Below are 19536 nucleotides of genomic sequence, written 5' to 3' on the forward strand. Positions count from 1 at the left end.
TTGTTCGGCAAGATCTCTCCCTATGACTACATGAATGCTCATTAACAGGGGAACAGACCAGAATCTTGTGCCATTTCCAAATCTACTTCCCCGTCAATGGGAATTTACGCCATTCAGTTGCCCAACTTGAGCAAGGTGGTACGGCCCCGGTGAAGGAGATTTATCGGAATGGAAACGTCACGGTTTATATGAACACTTGATGCTGGAGGAGGCAGCAGTAAGATCAGCACAAATAAGATGGAAGTTTCAGAGCACCCACTTTCATAGCATTCCTGACCAGCTGCCACCCTACATTTCGGGGATAACCTTTCACCCCTTGTTTGAGTCAAAGGGCATGAACTGAAGAATAGGAAATATCCTGCAATGTTGCTTGGCTTCACAACTCCACAGTGAAGACAGAACATGCTGGAAATGCTTAGCTTTTTTTTGTGTTTATTTATTAGTATCACAAATAGGCTTACACTAACACTGCAATGAAGTTACTGTGAAAATCCCCTGGTCACCACACTCCAGCGCCTGTTCGGGTACACGGAGGAGCAATTTAGCACGGCCAATGCACCCTAACCAGCACGCCTTTCAGACTGTGGGAGGAAACTGGAGCACCCGGAGGAAACCCACGCAGACACGAGGAGAACGTGCAAACTCCACACAGACAGTGACCCAAGCCGGGAATCGAACCTGAGTCCCTGGCGCTGTGAGGCAGCAGGGCTAACCACTGTGCCACCGTGCCGCCCTATCTGTTCCCAGGGTTCACCTTGCAGGTCATTGACCTTTCAACAGAACTGGGGAAAGTTAGAGATGTAATAGGTTTAGGGGGTGAGTGAGAGGGCGGCAATTGTCAGGAATTTAGAGAGCAGAAGAGATCTAATGACAAAAGATTTCATCCTGTGAAGGAACAGTCCAGTTTTGGTAGATACCAAGATCCAAGAACAAAGAACAATACAGCACAGGAACAGGCCTTTCGGCCCTCCAAGCCTGTGCCACACCCTGGTCCAAACTAGACCATTCTTTTGTATCCCTCAATTCCCACTCTGTTCATGTGGCTATCTAGATAAGTCTTAAACGTTCCCAGTGTGTCCGCCTCCACCACCTTGCCCAGCAGCGCATTCCAGGCCCCCACCACCCTCTGTGTAAAATACATCCTTCTGATATCCGTGTTAAACCTCCCCGCACCTCACCTTGAACCTATGACCCCTCGTGAACGTCACCACCGATCTGGGAAAAAGCTTCCCACCGTTCACCCTATCTATGCCTTTCATAATTTTATACACCTCTATTAGGTCACCCCTCATCCTCCGTCTTTCCAGTGAGAACAACCCCAGTTTACCCAATCTCTCCTCATAACTAAGCCCTTCCATACCAGGCAACATTCTGGTAAACCTCCTCTGCACTCTCTCTAAAGCCTCCACGTCGTCTGGTAGTGTGGTGACCAGAACTGGGCACAGTATTCCAAATGCGGCCAAACCAACGTTCTATACAACTGCAACATCAGGCCCCAACTTTTATACTCTATGCCCCGTCCTATAAAGGCAAGTATGCCATATGCCTTATTCACTACCTTCTCCACCTGTGACGTCAACTTCAAGGATCTGTGGACTTGCACACCCAGGTCCCCCTGCGTATCTACACGCTTTATGGTTCTGCCATTTATCGTATAGCTCCCCCCTACGTTAGTTCTACCAAAATGCATCACTTCGCATTTATCTGGATTGAACTCCATCTGCCATTTCTTTGCCCAAATTTCCAGCCTATCTATATCCTTCTGTAGCCTCTGACAATGTTCCTCACTATCTGCAAGTCCAGCCATTTTCGTGTCGTCCGCAAACTTACTGATCACCCCAGTTACACCTTCTTCCAGATCGTTTATATAAATCACAAACAGCAGAGGTCCCAATACAGAGCCCTGCGGAACACCACTAGTCACAGGCATCCAGCCGGAAAAAGACCCTTCCACTACCACCCTCTGTCTTCTGTGACCAAACCAGTTCTCCACCCATCTAGCCACCTCCCCCTTTATCCCATGAGATCCAACCTTTTGCACCAACCTACCAAAAGGGAATTTCTTGTAAATCCATTCATGGGATGTGGGCTTCGCTGGCTAGGCCGGGATTTATTGCCCATCCTTAATCGCCCTTGAGAAGGTGGTGATGAGCTGCCTTCGTGAACCGGTGCAGCCCCTGAGGTGTAGGTACACCCATCGGGCTGTTAGAGAGGGAGTTCCAGGATTTTGACCCAGTGACAATGAGGGAACAGCGATATATTTCCAAGCCTGGTCGGTGTGCGGCTTGGACGGGAACCTCCAGGTGGTGGTGTCCCCATGTGCCTACGCCCTCGTCCTTCTCGGTTGTCGTGGTCATGGGTCTGGAAGAAATCAGAAAGAGATGAAGGTGAACAGGGTAAAAGAGACAAGCAGAAATCCTGTCAGAGAGCAGAGCTTTATCAAGGTGGGCATTCCTGGAAGAGAAATGGCAGTGAATTAAACACTAACCCAAAAGCAAAATACTTTGGATGATCGTAGAATCATAAAACTTCCTCGTTAGTACAGCAACTTCCTCTTTAGTGTAGTGGTTGGTATCACGCAGGAGACCAGGGTCCCATTTGCCAACGCGAAGCTGCCAAGTTCCATGACACCACGGCGGCAGCATCTGGTTAACAGGGCGGCGGTGGCACAGTGGTTGGCACTGCTGCCTCACAGCGCCAGGGACCCGGATTCAATTCTCGGCTTGGGTCACTGTCTGTGTGGAGTTTGCACATTCTCTCCGTGTCTGTGTGGGTTTCCTCCGGATGCTCTGGTTTCCTCCCACAGTCCAAAAGATGTGCTCGTTAGAGGTATTGGCCGTGCTAAATTGCCCCTCAATGTACCCGAATAGGCGCCGGAGTGTGGCGACAAGAGGATTTTCACAGTAACTTCATTGCACTGTTAATGTAAACCTACTTGTGACAATAATAGGTAAACTTGAAAACGTTAAATCCTACAGAAGAGGCTGTTTAGCCCGTCAATTCTTTACCGACTCTCTGGCAGAGTATCTTAACCAGGCCCTCTCCCCCACCCTATCCCCGTGACCCCACACATTTAACACAGCCAATCCACCTAACCATCTTGGGACACTAAGGGGCAATTTAGCATGGCCAATCCACCTCAGCTGCACATCTTTGGACCGTGGGAGGAAACCGGAGCATGCAGAGGAAACTCACGCAGACACGGAGAGAATGTGCAAACTCCACACAGACAGTGACCCAAGGCCAGAATTGGACCCAGGTCCCTGGTGCAGAGGTAGCAATGCTGTGTCACCCATATTAAATTTTATTTAAAAGTTCCAGCATCGACAGTTTTTGCTTTTACAATTCCAAAGTAATTTCGGGACAGTCAGTGTTTTTTAAGACGGAGGCTGATGAGAAAGGCAGGAATATCAGTGAACCGACGGTGTATGACTTGTTTGCTTTTGGTATGCTATTACCCACTGATGGTTTTATGGGTCCATGGTGAAATATAGGGAAGGACATGAAATCACAAACAAGGTCTGCTGAGCTCAGAAGGGGGAAGGGTTTAACCATCCTCCCCCTTATCATGAAAAAAAATCGCATCATATTACACTAAACGTCATCTGTCTCTCTTGGCTTCTGAGTGCAGCCCATGTATTAAAAAGCTCAGTTCACTTCTACTGATCGGTGGGATACATTCAAATCTTCGCTCTTCACTTTTGAGTATGTGAGACTAAGCTTTCCAAATGGAGAGAGACGAGGAGCAAAACAGCTTCATCGACACATGGCGAGGTACTAAATTTTATCCATTTTTATTGAAGAAACTTTCTGGTCAATGAGTTGACGGAGGTGAGTCAGTTGCATCTGTAACCTCGGAATTTATGCTGTTTTATGCACATTACAGCTTTTAGGCTGTTGTTACTATTTACCAAAGAACAAACAAAGTACAATACAGCACAGGAACAGGCCCTTCGGCCCTCCAAGCCTGCACCGATCATGTGTTCCTAACTAGACCATCCGTTTGTATCCCTCTATTCCCAGTCTGTTCATGTGGCTATCTAGATAAGTCTTAAATGATCCTAGCGTGTCTGCCTCAACCACCTTGCTTGGTAGTGCATTCCAGGCCCCCACCACCCTCTGTGTAAAATACGTTCCCCGCATATCTGTATTGAACCTTGCCCCCCTTACCTTGAACTTGTGACCCCTTGTGTTTGTCATTTCTGACCTGGGAAAAAGCTTCCAACTGTTCACCCTATCTATGCCCTTCATAATTTTATAAACTTCTATTAGGTCGTCCCTCAACCTCCGTCTTTCCAGGGAGAACAATCCCAGTTTACTCAATCTCTCCTCATAGCTAATACCCTCCATACCAGGCAATATCCTGGTAAACCTTTTCTGCACTCTCTCCAAAGCCTCCACGTCCTTCTGGTAGCGTGGCGACCAGAACTGGATGCAGTATTCCAAATGTGGCCTAACTAGCATTCTATATACCTGCAACATCATATGCCAACTTTTATACTCTATGCCCCGTCCAATAAAGGCAAGCATGCCATATGCCTTCTTCACCACCTTTTCCACCTGTGCTGCCACCTTTAAGGATCTGTGGACTTGCACACCCAGATCCCTCTGTGTGTCTATACTCCTGATGGTTCTGCCATTTATTGTATAGCTCCGCCCTGCATTAGCTCCACCAAAATACATCACTTCGCATTTATCTGGATTAAATTCCATCTGCCATTTCTCCGCCCAATTTTCCAGCCTATCTATATCCTGCTGTATTCTCTGACAATGCTTATCATAATCCGCAAGTCCAGCAATCTTTGTGTCGTCCGCAAACTTACTAATCAGACCAGCTACATCTTCTTCCAAATCATTTATATATATCACAAAACAGCAGAGGTCCCAGTACAGAGCCCTGCGGAACACCACTAGTCACAGACCTCCAGTCAGAAAAAGACCCCTCCACTGCTATCCTCTGTCTTCTATGGCCAAGCCAGTTCTGTACCCATCTCTAGCTGGCTCACCTTTGATCCCGTGAGATTTAACCTTTTGCACCAGCCTGCCATGAGGGACCTTGTCAAATGCTTTACCAAAATCCATGCAGATGACATCCATGGCCCTTCCCTCATCAATCATTTTTGTCACCTCCTCAAAAAAACCGAACTTTGTTAGCAGCAGTTTGACAGGTAGGGATCACCGCGAGTGCGTGCCATGTGCCTCCTTATTCCCAGCCAGCTATAAACTTGTTTCATGTTCAGCTCCACCCCACCCAAGGGTTGGTGAGAAAGCTTCAGAATATTTTATTACAGTCGCGTAGGAAAGCTGAAACTCCCACTTGTGAATGTTCAGCTTCATGCTGATGTGACAATGCATTTATAGAAGGGTTTTGTTCAGGCCTTGCGGATGCACAGGCTCTGTTTCCTGTCAGCGTCGATTATGTTCAAAAACTTCCATGTTCTCACTTTAACAATATCAACATTGGCAGCAGGATGGAAAGTGGCAGGGGTGGCACGGTGGTACAGTAATTAGCACTGCTGCCTCACAGCGCCAGGGATCTGAGTTTAATTCCAGCCTCGGGTCACTGTCTGTGTGGAGTTTGCATGTTCCCCCCGTGTCTGCGTGGGTTTCCTCTGAGTGCTCCGGTTTCCTCCCACAGTCTGAAGGGCGCACGGGTTAAGTGGATTGTCCATACTAAATTGCCCCTTGGTGTCTAAAAATGTGCAGGTTAGGTGGATTAACCACAGTAAGTGTGTGAGGTTACCGGATAGGGTGAGGGTGGGCCTGGCTAAGAAGCTCCTTCGGAGATTCAGTGCAGGCTCGATGGGCTGAATGGCCTCCTTCTGCCCTGTAGGGATTCTATGATCTATAACAGTGCACAACATTAAACTGAGGTCTGTCTGACCTCTTGGCTGGACATGGAAGGTCCAATGGCACTATTTATCGGAAGAGCAGGGATGTTCTCGGTGGTGTTCTGGTTAACTCAGTTTCCCTCAACCAAAACCAGAAAGAACAGGTTATCCACTCATTAATCTCTTGTTGTGTGTGGGATCTTTCGGTGCGCAGATTTCCCGGCTGTGTTTTCCTACCAGTGGCTATATTTCAAAAAATATTTCATTGGCAGTAAAGATCTTTGGGACATCCTAAAGTTGTGTAAGGCACCATATAGATGCACAGCTTTCTTTCTCTACATTCAGAGAACCGCCTATCACTTCAAACCCCTGAACGTTCTGCCTTCCTTGTACCCTTTCAGTGCTGGGACAGCGAAGCCCCATTATTGATAGGCCATGTGTACGCTGGAAATATGTAACCAAGACCCCTGTCTACAGAAGTATCCATCCTGTAATCATACAGTGCCTTTCCTTGACAATGTTGCAATCGGAACCCTTCCTACACGCTCTGCCAGGAGTCATTCTTTCTTTGTGAACCCAAGATACACGTAAAACCTTATCTTCCACATTCTGTCCTTCCTCTGACAACCGCCTTGCTTTTAAAAACCCAAGGTAGGTGTCTCCGACTTGTTGATTCATAACATTTCTTCCCTCAGCCTTGGTGCCTGCACTGTGCCTCCCGACCCTTTCACCCTGGTATCTCAGTAACATTCAAAAGTATAAGTTGCTGCTGTTATCTGGGGCTCTGTCACAAGGGGGAAGCTGCAAACCCTCCTCAGAGCTTCTTGTTTAGAACATTGTGCTGCGTGTCAGTGCGGTATATCTGGATGTATAATTGGATTAACCCTGGCATTAATGTTCCTCAAACAAATCCAAACACATTATCCTCATTGACACTCCCTCTCGGCAGCCGTGCGCTGTTTTCTTTTCCAGCACAACGGTGATTTACATCAAATTACACAGAGCACAGAAATAGGCCATTCGGCCCAACTGGTCTAGACTGGTGGTCATGTTCCACATCATCACATTCAGCTATGAAGAGAGGCTGGCTGGGCTGAGGTTGTTTTCCCCCATAGTAGAGGGGTCACTAACCAGGGGGTTAGTAAGGTAAGCGGCAGGAGATTTAGAGGGGATCTGAGGAAAAATATTTTCACCCAGAGGGTGGTGGGAATCTGGAACTCACTGCCTGGAAGGGTGGTAGAGACGGGAACCCTCGGAACATTTAAAAAGCATTTAGATAAGCACTTGAAACACCACAGCATACAAGGCTATGGACCAAGTGCTGGAAAATGGGATTAGAGTAGATAGGTGTTTGATGGCCACCCAGATGTGAACAGCTGCCACTCTGCAACAGCGATCTGGGGGTGGGAGGGGAACCAGCTGCCGCTCTGCAACAGTGATTGGAGGGGGGGTCACCAGCTACCGCTCTACAACCGGCGATTGGCCGGTCCGTGCACGAAAGGGGGGTATTCAGCGGCAAAGCCCCTCGTGGGCCAGCTATTGCTGGGGAATGCTGTAACTCTCAGACCTGTTCACCCAGCACAGAGATCTGCACATGCGCACCCTCTGCTGCTATCTGCTGGCTTTCCTGCGAGGTAGGCCCCACTCCTCCCCCTGCTGGTGAGAAACAAGTTTGGCCTCTTTTTTTTTGACAGAGTCAGGTAAGATTCGATTTTTATCTCACCTGAAAAAACAATGTGATTCTTTCCCATTTTCATGCTCAGTTGAACATAGAACATAAAACATAGAACATTACAGCGCAGTACTAGCCCTTCGGCCCTCAAAGCTGCGCCGACTAGTGAAACCAATCTAAAGCCCCTCTAACCTACACTATTCCAATATCATCCATATGTTTATCCAATGACCATTTAAATGCCCTTAATGTTGGCGAGTCTACTACTGCTGCAGGCAGGGCATTCCACGCCCTTACTGCTCTCTGAGTAAAGAACCTACCTCTGACATCTGTCCGATATCTATCACCCCTCAATTTAAAGCTACGTCCCCTCGTGTTAGCTATCACCATCCGAGGAAAAAGGCTTTCACTATCCGCCCTATTTAATGCTCTTATCATCTTGTATGCCTCTATTAAGTCACCTCTTAACCTTCTTCTCTCTAACGAAACAACCTCAAGTCCCTCAGCCTTTCCTCATAAGACCTTCCCACCATACCAGGCAACATCCTAGTAAATCTCCTCTGCACCCTTTCCAATGCTTCCACATCCTTCCTATAATGCAGTGACCAGAACTGTACACAATACTCCAAGTGCGGCCGCACCAGAGTTTTGTACAGCTGCAACATGACTTCCTGGCTCCGAAACTCAATCCCTCTACCAATAAAAACTAACACTCCGTATGCCTTCTTAACAACCCTATCAACCTGGGTGCCAACTTTCAGGGATCTATGCACATGGACACCGAGATCTCTCTGTTCATCCACACTACCAAGTATCTTACCATTAGCCCAGTACTCTGTAATCCTGTTACTCCTTCCAAAGTGAATCACCTCACACTTTTCCGCATTGAGCTCCATTTGCCACCTCTCAGCCCAGCTCTGCAGCTTATCTATGTCCCTCTGTAACCTGCAACAACCTTCCGCACTGTCCACAAATCCACCGACTTTAGTGTCATCCGCAACTTTACTAACCCATCCTTCTACGCCCTCATCCAGGTCATTTATAAAAATGACAAACAGCAGTGGCCCCAAAACAGATCCTTGCGGTACACCACTAGTAACTGAAAATTGGCATTTTTTTTTGGCAAGATCGCCCCCATAGAGTGTGTCAGGTGAATTTGCTCAAATAGTATTTTGATAGGGAAGGAACGCAGAATGAGGATGTGTTAGTTGTTACATTGCAGAGTGAAGAAATAAATCCAGATGATTCAGAATTTGACATTCCTCAAATTGGATTGGATAATGAGGAAGTATTCAGAAATTGGAATAAATTATTGTGTTATCTTACGGAGGAGAATTAAAAAGACCTGAAAGAGTTATTATAAGCACATGAAGATATATGGGAATAAACTGGGAAGTACTAAAATAATTGTGCATGATGTATATGTAGAAAATGCTGTTCCAATTGAGCAACATCCATATAGGCTTAACCTTCTAAAGGTTCAATAAGGGATTGAAATAATGCTTAAAAATTGAATAATTGAAGTGAGTTGCAATGAGTGGAGCTCCCCCATAGTGATACTACCAAAACCAGATGGTACGCAACAATTGTGCAGTGGACTATAGCAAAGTCAATGCAGTTACAAAGTCAGATTCATATCCTATTCCTCGATTGGAAGACTGTATTGAGAAAGTGGGACAAAGGACTTGTATTGCTATGCTTGGTTTACTAAAAGGATACTGGCAAGTACCTTTATCCAAAAGAGCGAAGGAGGATTTGACTTTTGTGACACCAAATGGTCTGTACTAGTTTAAAGTCATGCCATTTGGAATGAAGAATGCAGCAGCCACATCAGTGCTGGGTCCACTGTTAGTTGTCATTTATATTAATGATTTGGATGAGAATATAGTAGGCATGGTTGGCATAAATGCGAGGTGATGCATTTTGGTAGATTGAACCAGGGCAGGGCTTACTCAGTTAATGGTAGGGCATTGGGGAGAGTTACAGAACAAAGAGATCTAGGGGTACACGTTCATAGCTCCTTGAAAGTGGAGTCACAGGTGGACAGAGTGGTGAAGAAGGCATTCAGCATGCTTGGTTTCATCGGTCAGAACATTGAATACAGGAGTTGGGACGTCTTGTTGAAGTTGTACAAGACATTGGTAAGGCCACACTTGGAATACTGTGTACAGTTCTGGCCACCCTATTATAGAAAGGATATTATTAAACTAGAAAGAGTGCAGAAGAGATTTACTAGGATGCTACAGGGACTTGATGGTTGGAGTTATAAGGAGAGGCTGGATAGACTGGGACTTTTTTCTCTGGAGCGTAGGAGGCTGAGGGGTGATCTTATAGAGGTCTATAAAATAATGAGGGGCATAGACAAGGTGGATAGTCAATATCTTTTCCCAAAGGTAGGAGAGTCTAAAACTAGAGGGCATAGATTTAAGGTGAGAGGGGAGAGATACAAAAGTGTCCAGAAGTTCAATTTTTTCACACAGAGGGTGATGAGTGTCTGGAACAAGCTGCCAGAGGTAGTAGTAGAGGCGGGTACAATTTTGTCTTTTAAAAAACATTTAGACAGTTCCATGGGTACGATGGGTATAGAGGGATATGGGCCAAATGCAGGCAATTGGGATTAGCTTAGGGGTTTAAAAAAGGACGGCGTAGACAAGTTGGGCTGAAGGGCCTGTTTCCATGCTGTAAACCTCTATGACTCTATGATTCCAAAGACTAACCAATAAAGTCATTTCTGGACTAACAGTGCAGTGTACATCGGCAATCTGGTGATTTTCAGTCAGATGTGGAAGGAACATCTAAAAGGAATTCTTCAATTGACTTCAGGAGGTGGGCTTGGTGGTAAACTTAGCTAAGAGTGAGTTTGCAAAAGCCCAAATCATGTTCCTGGGCCATACAATTGGACATGGACCGATGGCCCCACGGAATGTGAAAACAAAGGTTATTGGGGAGTTCCCAACACCTTCGTCAAAAAGAGAAGCACTGCGATTCCTGGGCCTGAGCAATTCCTGGGCCTGCATGATTTTTACAGGAAATACGTGCCAAATTATAGCAATGTGGTTGCTCCACTGACTGACCTGTTGAGAAAGCATAGAAAACCTGAGTGGATGGCTGAGTGTCAGAAGGTATTTGACAGCCTGAAAGCTGTGTTAACCACTGTCCCTGTACTGGCAACACTGCATTATGCAAAACCGTTCAAGGTGGCCATTGATGCGAGAAATGTGAGCCTTGGTACTGGACTGTTACAAGAAAATGATAAGAGGATAGAAAGGCCTATTGGGTATTTTTCCAGAAAGCTAAATGGTCTTCAAAAATAAATATTCGACCATTGAGAAAGAGACCTTGAGCTTGGTGTTGGCATTGCAACATTTTAACATTTATATTGCCAGCATCTCATCGGAGACAACTGTTTGCATTGATCATAATCCATTGACATTCCTGGAGAAATTTAAAGATAAAAATGCAAGACTGTTTCGATGAAGTTTATTATTGCAGTCACTTAATTTGAAAATTATACATGTGGCAGGAAGCGAGATTGCCAATGCTTTATCGTGACTTTGATGAAAGAAGAAGTAATATTTAACGTTTGGAGAAAAAGACTGAACTGGACTATAACTACTATCATATTTGCATGCTTTGATTTAATAACATGTATATAGAGTACTAATAGTGTGAAACTAGAGGTTTTGAAAAATGAAGCCATCTTTTCATATTGATGGTTCCTTTTTTTAAGGGGGAGGTGTAAAGATACCGTGCGTTTAAGAAATGTATTTATCTTACGGTTCTTGTGAAGGATGTGTTAAAATTCAACTCTGCTTAAATGGTGCCTATCTGTCTGCTCCAGACAATTCACATGCTGAGAATGTAGACTACTTTATCCTAGATATTGGGCTATTTGTTTTAACCAAAGCTAATGCAGTTTTGTTTATCTTTTGGGTTGTCCCTAGGGGGTCTCAGAGTAGGATTAGATTAGGTTGCCCTTGAACTGAGTGGCTTGCTAAGCCATTTCAGAGGGCGGTTGAGAGTCAACCACATTGCTGCGGCTCTGGAGTCACATGTAGGCCAGACCAGGTAAGGACGGCAGATTTCCTCCCCTAAAGGACATTAGTGAACCAGATGGGTTTTTACGACAATTGACAATGGTTTCGTGGTCATCAGTTGATTCCTAATTCCGGATATTCTTTATTGAATTCAAATTCCATCGTCTGCCGCGGCAGGATTCGAACCCAGGTCCCCAGAACATTAGCTGAGTTTCTGGATTAATAGTCGAGTGATAATACCACGAGGTCATTACTTCCCCCAATAGGCACCTGGATACAAAGGCTGCGTACCAGGAGTTGGAATGTGGCATAAGTTTGAATGGCTATTTGTTGGCTAGCACAGGCATAATGGGCTGAATGGTTTTCTCCCATGCTGCAAATATCTATGACTTATAGCACCAAACTCTCAGATTTTGGGTTGCCACCATTCGCCTGTACATTTGAAACAGTGAAACACTGTTGTTATTGTAAAGATTTGCTCAAGAGAGTTCACTAAACTGAGGGTCATGAGAGGAACTGAATAAGTGTAAACAGCAGATGATGAGATGTACGTATCCCTCATTCTTCCTGCCTTACACCGAATGCTGTACAGGACAAGTGTGGAAATGCATACTTAGACTGATTTTACAGTGCTAATGATCTGCAATGATGGAAATTAGTAATTTAAAGCCACAAAAACCAATGTTCATTTCTAAATCACATACACTTGGTTTGAGTTCAATAATGCATCCAGTTATTATCTTGGCACTTACTCAATCCCCGTCCCATATACTGGAAGTTTTTAATAATTCTCTTATGAATTAAGATACACACACATCTTTAGATTGCAGTCCATATTATTAAAAACAAAAATACAAGAAGCCAATTCAAACCACATTGGAGTTGTTTCTCACGAACCAGACTTGAAGATCGTCGAATCATAGAATCCCTACAGTGCGGAAGGAGGCCATTCGGCCCATCGAGCCTGTGCCGACAATAATCCCACCCAGGCCCTATCCCCACACATTTACCCTGCTAATCCCCCTGACACTGAGGGGCAAGTTAGCATGGCCAATCAACCTAACCAGCACGTCTTTCGGACTGTGGGAGGAAAGCGGAGCACCCGGAGGAAACCCACGTATATAATGTGCAAACTCTACACAGACGGTGACCCGAGGCCAGAATTGAACCCAAGTCCCTGGCACTGCAAGGCAGCAGTGCTATCCACTGTGCCACCCCGCCACCCCTAATGCTACCTTGCCATACTCCAGATTAGAATTTAGAGGCATTCGAAAAGAGTGAGTAATATGTTTGATTTTCTCACGTACAATCAGATTTAGAACAAGGGTGAATGCTTAACTCTGATAAACGCAGAATACTGCGGATGCTGGAATCTGAAAGGGAAACAGAAAAACTGGCAAATCTCAGCAGGCCTGACAGCATCTGTGGAGAGCGAATAGAGCCAACGTTTCGAGTCTGGATGACCCTTCGTCAGAGCTGAGAGGAAAGAGAGTCAGCAGAGATTTATACTATGAGGGGAGGGAGGGTCGGGAGGGGTAGTGGAATTGGACAAAGGGAATGTAAATGAGTATGCAGAAGGCTGAGAAGGTCATGTAGACTCGAAACGTTGGCTCTATTTCTCTCTTGACAGATGCTGTCAGACCTGCTGAGATTTTCCAGCATTTTTCTGTAGAATGCTCAACTAATTTGCTTTCAACAATCTCTTTTGTTCTAAATCTAGTTGCCCCTTGGCAGTGAACGGCAACATAGAAAACAGCCGCAGCTAATGTTTTACCTCTAGCACAAAGCACTGAAATAATACAGTTATTATTAACCCTTTAAAGTACTGAAAGTGCTTTGGGACTTAGTCCTTGGTTAACTCTTACAAGTGGTTTCTTTAACTGAGGGGCTGTAAAGAGCTGGAGAAGTTAAAACAGACATTGAGGAAAAGGACCTCTTAACAGAGGATGATCGAGGCAACGCTATCCCATAATAGTCTCTCAATGTAACATCGGAGCCCCAGTTATTGGGAATGGAATTTATTACTGACCCACCAGAGCTTCATTTGCTGGGTTTGATAACCATGGGTTAATATACATTGTTAAAATAGTGCTTCTTGCTTAGGAAAATGTTCCAACATACTCAAGGCACTGTAATCAGGCCAAGGATGAAACCAAACCAAAGAAGGCACTGTCAGAATAGTTTATCCAAATGCTTCATTAAAGTGGGAAGGTTGTACAGAGCCTCTTAGCGGCAGAGGGAGAGAGGTGGAGAGGTTCAGGGAGGGACTTCCAGAGTTTAGGATCCAAGCAGCTGAAGGTATTGACAACGTAAGTTTCAAGTTTATTTATTAGTGTCACAGGGAGACTTACATTAGCACTGCAATTAAGTTACTGTGAAAATCTCCTAGTTGCCACACTCTGGCGTCTGTCATTCTTTAGCGCTGGGTTTTTATCTAACCCCTTTTAACAAGCTGCTGAAATCGAGACAACAGCCAATCCACTTTTATACGAAACCACCAACTTTTCCAGATATATTCCCTGTACGTTCCCCAGACATCTGGATTCGATTGAGGCATTTTTTTTTCCCAGGAAATCCAGCCCTTCAGTATCCGTGGGAAAAAGAGATTATCGGCACATGCATGGGTTTAAAGTTCAAATACAAAGAGTATGTTAATCAGAGACCCTCCTGTGGTACTTAAAGGAGTGTAATAAGAAGCCAAGAACAGCACAGTACAGCACAGTGCAAGGCCATTCAGCCCGTAGAATCTGTGCCTGCTCTTTTTGAAGAACGTTCTGAATTGTCCCGTTCTCCCTCTCTCTCCACATATCTCCACAATTTTATCTCCAGCCAGTGTTTATCCAATTAAAAAAGCTACTAACCTATCAGGCAGCGCATTCTAAACCCAAACCACTCATTGGCCATGATCCTCCCTCTCTTCACTTCCTGTGACAGAGCTGGCTTGCCATTGGCTGTTGGTGGAGTTTTCTGGATCACCCTAGGTTTTGTATGGCTCGCCCATCCTGCCACTGGGATTCACGGTGCAGCGGAATTACCTTCAGTGGGACTGGGAGATCACGCTGGCAGAAAGGGCTGGAAAATCATAAAGTCATAGAGTTTTACAGCATGGAAACAGGCCCTTAGGCCCAACTTGTCCATGGCACCCTTTTTTTTTAATCCCCTAAGCCAGTTCCAATTGCCCGCGTTTGGCCCATATCCCTCTATACCCATCTTACCCATATAACTGTCAAAACGTTTTTTAAAAGACAAAATTATACCCGCCTCTACTACTACCTCTGGCAGCTTGTTCCAGATACTCACCGCCCTCTGTGTGAAAACATTTTAACCTCTGGACACTTTTGTATCTCTTCCCTCTCACCTTAAACCTATGCCCTCTAGTTTTAGACTCCCCTACCTTTGGGAAAAGATATTGACTATCTATCTTGTCTATGCCCCTCATTATTTTATAGATTTCTATAAGATGTCCAAAGATGTGCGGGTTAAGTTGATTGGCCATGCTAATAATTGCCCCTTGGTATCCTGAGATGCGGAGGTTAGAGGAATTAGTGGGTAAATATGTAGGGATATGGGGGTAGGGCCTGGGTGGGATTGTGGTCGGTGCAGACTCGATGGGCCGAATGGCCTCTTTCTGTACTGTAGGGTTTCTATGATTCTATGATCACCCCTCAGCCTCCTACACTCCAGAGAAAAAAGTCCCACTCTATCCAGCCTCTCCTTATAACTCAAACCATCAAGTTCCGATAGCATCCTAGTAAATCTTTTCTGCAATCTTTCTAGTTTAATAATATCCTTTCTATAATAGGGTGGCCAGAACTGTACACAGTATTCCAAGTGTGGCCTTACCAATGTCTTGTACAACTTCAACAAGATGTCCCAACTCCTGTATTCAATGTTCTGACCAAAAAACCAAGCATGCTGAATGCCTTCTTCACCACTCTGTCCACCTGTGACTCCACTTTCAAGGAGCTATGAACCTGTACCCCAAGATCTCTTTGTTCTGTAACTCTCCCCAACGCCCAACCATTAACTGAGTAAGTCCTGCCTGGTTCAATCTACCAAAATGAGTCACTTCGTATTTGTCTAAATTAAACTCTATCTGCCACTCCTCAGCCCACTGGCCCAATTGATCAAGATCCCGTTGCAATCGGAGATAACTTTCTTCATTGTCCACTATGCCACCAATCTTGGTGTCATCTGCAAACTTACTAACCATGCCTCCTATATTCTCACCCAAATCATTAATATAAATGACAAATAACAATGGACCCAGCACCAATCCCAGAGGCACACCGCTGGTCACAGGCCTCCAGTTTGAAAATAAACCCTCTACAACCACCCTCTGGCTTCTGTCAAGAAGCCAATTTTGTATCCACTTAGCTACCTCACCCTGGATCCCGTGAGATTTAACCTTACGCAACGACCTACCATGCGGTACCTTGTCAAAGACCTTGCTAAATTCCATGTAGACTGTCCTGTCCATTGTGTAAAAAATCCTTTCATAGAATCCCTGCAGTGCAGAAGAAGGCCATTTGACCCATTGAGCCTGCACCAACAACAGCAGAATGGTTAGCACTGTTGCCTCACAGCGCCAGAGACCCATGTTCAATTCCTGGCTTGGGTCACTGTCTGTGTGGAGTTTACATGACTCCACGCATCTGCGTGGGTTTCTTCCGGGTGCTCCGGTTTCCTCCCAAAAATTCAGCTGATGTTTTGGGGACCTGGGTTCGAATCCCACCACAGCAGATGGTGGAATGTGAATTCAATAAAAAAATCTGCAATTAAGAATCTACTGATTCATCCGGTTCACTGATGTCCTTTCAGGAAGGAAATCTGCCGTCCTTACCTGGTCTGGCCTACATGTGACTCCAGAGCCACAGCAATGTGGTTGACTCTCAATTGCCCTCCGACAACTAGGGATGGGAATAAATGCTGGCCAGCCAGCGACACCCATGTTCCACGAATGAAACGGAGGGGCAAGATCAGTAACAAGAATTGTCTTGTAGTTGTTCGCTTTCAGGAACAATCATTGGGGGGGAAGGGTGGGGATAGTGATGGGGGAGTTGGAGCAGGGCTTCACAGCAGAGATCCGAGAGATAAAGAAGAGGCCTCAATACTCACACTCCAACAAGGAAATTAAAGACAAAGCACTCGCCTTTTTGGGCCTTTTCAGGCTTCTGCACCCATTGTCTCCAGTGGTCAAGAAACCCCTGGCAATTTCCCACTTGGCCCGTCCTGCTCATGTTAAGGCCAGGTTCTGATGGTCCCTGGTCACTGCAGCCACACAAAGCATCGTCAACTATTATTCCAATTGTGAGGAAATCACAAATCCTCCAACTAGCTGTGACCACCAGAAAAGATCTCCTCTACGTCACTGCCAGCTGATACTTTTCCAATCCTCCCTTTACCAGCATCCTGCCTTCCGCCCTCAGTCAGCTAAAACTCTGCTGCCTCTTTCCTAACTTGCACCGAGCCCCATTCATTCAGCACCCCTGTGTTTGCCCTACATTGGGTCCCAGTCCAAGAACACCACCGTTTTAGAATTCTCTTTGCAGCTCTCTCACCCCTTCCCATCTCTGTAATCCCTCCAGTCCCATAATCCTGTCAGATTGCCGCATTGCTCAAATTTTGACCTCTTGAACATCTTCAATGCCAACTGCTCCACCATAGGTGGCCTTGCCATCCATTGCCCTGGCTCCCCAAGTTTGTCAATTCCCTCTCTAAACCTCTCTCTGCCTCCCTTTATCATTAAAATCTACTTCTTTGACCAGTCCTTTGGTCACCTGGTCCAAAATATTTGCTAACCTTCCTGCAAAGCATTTTGGGAAATTAAGCAACATTAACGAGGCAGTGGCGTAGTGGTTTTGTCACCGGACTAGTCATCCAGAGACCCAGGGTAATACTCTGGGGACCCGGGTTCAAATCCCACCATAGCCAATGGTGAAATTTGAATTCAATAAAAATCTGGAATTGAGAATCTACTGATGACCATGAAACCATCGCCAATTGTTGCAAAAACCCATCTGGTTCACTAATGTCCTTTAGGGAAGGAAATCTGCCGTCCTTACCTGGTCTGGCCTACATGTGACTCCACAGCAATATGGTTGACTCTTAAATTCCTCTGAAATGGCCAAGTGAGCCACTCAGTTCAATTAGGTATGGTCAATAAATGCTGGCCCGGTCAGCGACGCCCACATCCTGTGAATGAATTAAAAAAACAATGTAAATGCAAATTGTTGTGGTTACTCGGCAGAATGGCTCATATATCTCACTTGGAGGTGGCTTGGATAAGATGGCTGTGCTATGTCTGTGAGAAAGAGAGTGTGGTTCTAGTTTAGCTACAGTCCGTTCATGTTGACTACTTTTCTCAGGTGTTGCATTGACTGCAAAGCATCTTGGAGCATCCTCAGGTCATGAAAGGTGCTGCATTAATGCAAGTCATTTCTTCATTATAGGCAGAGAAAATAAAATTTATTCTGTAATCTCCATCCTCCTATATTTTAATGAGTAGAAGAGGCTTTGCATCACATTGGCTTCTCTTTACAATCATTTTTATCCGACTTACAAAGGTAGATTCAGAGATGGAAAGATGGCAGGAGGTTCAAGTGGAGCATAAACATCAACATGGACTAGTTGGGCTGAAGGGCCTGTTTTCTAGGCCATACATTCTTTATAATCTTATCAAAACTATTAGCCCTCTTCCATGACAGTTTGACTTGTCTGGAAGTAACCTAGCCTCAGAGGGATTACCGGCAAGGACAGAAAATCTGGAGACACTCAGGAAACCCAATTCTTGCCGGAGAGATCGGCCAGAATCTTATCATTGATTTGATTTGATTCGATTTATTATTGTCACATGTATTGACATACAATGAAAAGTATTGTTTCTTGCACGCTGTACAGACAAAACATACCGTTCATAGAGAAGGAAAGGAGAGAGTGCAGAATGTAGTGTTACAGTCATAGCTAGGGTGTAGAGAAAGATCAACTTAATGCAAGGTAAGTCCATTCAAAAGTCTGACAGCAGCAGGGAAGAAGCTGTTCTTGAGGCGGTTGGTACGTGACCTCAGACTTTTGTATCATTTTCCCGACGGAAGAGAGAATGTCCGGGGTGCGTGGGGTTCTTAATTATGCTGGCTGCTTTGCTGAGGCAGCAGGAAGTGTAGACAGAGTCAATGGATGGGTTTGTGTGGTTTGCGTGATGGATTGGGCTACATTCACGACCTTTTGAAGTTCCTTGCGGTCTTGGGCAGAGCAGGAACCATACCAAGCATACCATTGTTCATGCCGGTGGGATTTTCCCATCCCGCTGCAGTGAATGGAGATTTGGCTGGCTGCCAAATTCCCCAACCTGGCTGCAGCAGAGGTGTGGTGTGAACGGCCGGTATGACTGCGCCCATAGAGTTTCCCGATTTTCCTCACCCCCTCGCCAGTGATGTCACGAGGTTTGCGTCCACAAAGGGGCTAATTTTAATGGATTCAATAAATTTAAACATAAATATTCATCTCTCTGAAAGCCAGTGGCATAATGCAGGATCAGCTGGAGAGACTAAAACAGGAGCAGTGTGATATCTGACCAAGGCAATTAGCTGTGAAGTGTCAATCCCGCAATGTAAATTTGTACTCCAGACGTGTTCCATTGCCAGGTAGAAGGTTGGTGAGCTGGCTGAAGTGTTGAAACATGGCAGATCAATTGAACTATGAGAAAGCAGAGCCCGGGATGTGGAAAATGAGGCTAATGGTTTTATCAAGAAGTTAAATATTAAGCAATGGAAAGTTAAATATTAAACAGTGGTGTTTAAACCTTTGTCATCTGTGTCAATATCTTTGTGATACAATATAAAGCATAGCATTGGCACAGCATTCGAGAAGCTTGCCACTGTTTGCTTGCCGTAAGCTGCTAGTAGTTTTATGGTGACTATTTATTCTAGGACCCCGCTCTCACAAAACTGAGCATTTTATCAAGTTTAATTGACAACCAATAATTCAAATCAACTGA

At 45.2% G+C, this 19536-nt stretch overlaps 1 protein-coding gene across 3 annotated transcripts in view; it reads left to right on the forward strand.

The window, feature by feature from the left end:
- Positions 1-3623: 3623 nt before the first annotated feature.
- Positions 3624-19536, forward strand: part of LOC144495561 (melanocortin receptor 5-like) — a 121660-nt gene continuing 105747 nt past the window's right edge. For 2 of the 3 annotated variants that reach the window (XM_078215671.1, XM_078215670.1), the window contains exon 1: positions 3624-3774. The gene's annotated coding sequence lies outside the window, so the exon portion shown is untranslated. Of the gene's footprint in view, positions 3775-13777; positions 13850-19536 lie in introns of those variants that run through there. The other variant, XM_078215672.1, reaches the window with a different exon arrangement.

Source organism: Mustelus asterias, chromosome 7 (assembly GCF_964213995.1).
Source record: "Mustelus asterias chromosome 7, sMusAst1.hap1.1, whole genome shotgun sequence".
NCBI classification, from domain to species: Eukaryota; Metazoa; Chordata; class Chondrichthyes; order Carcharhiniformes; family Triakidae; genus Mustelus; species Mustelus asterias.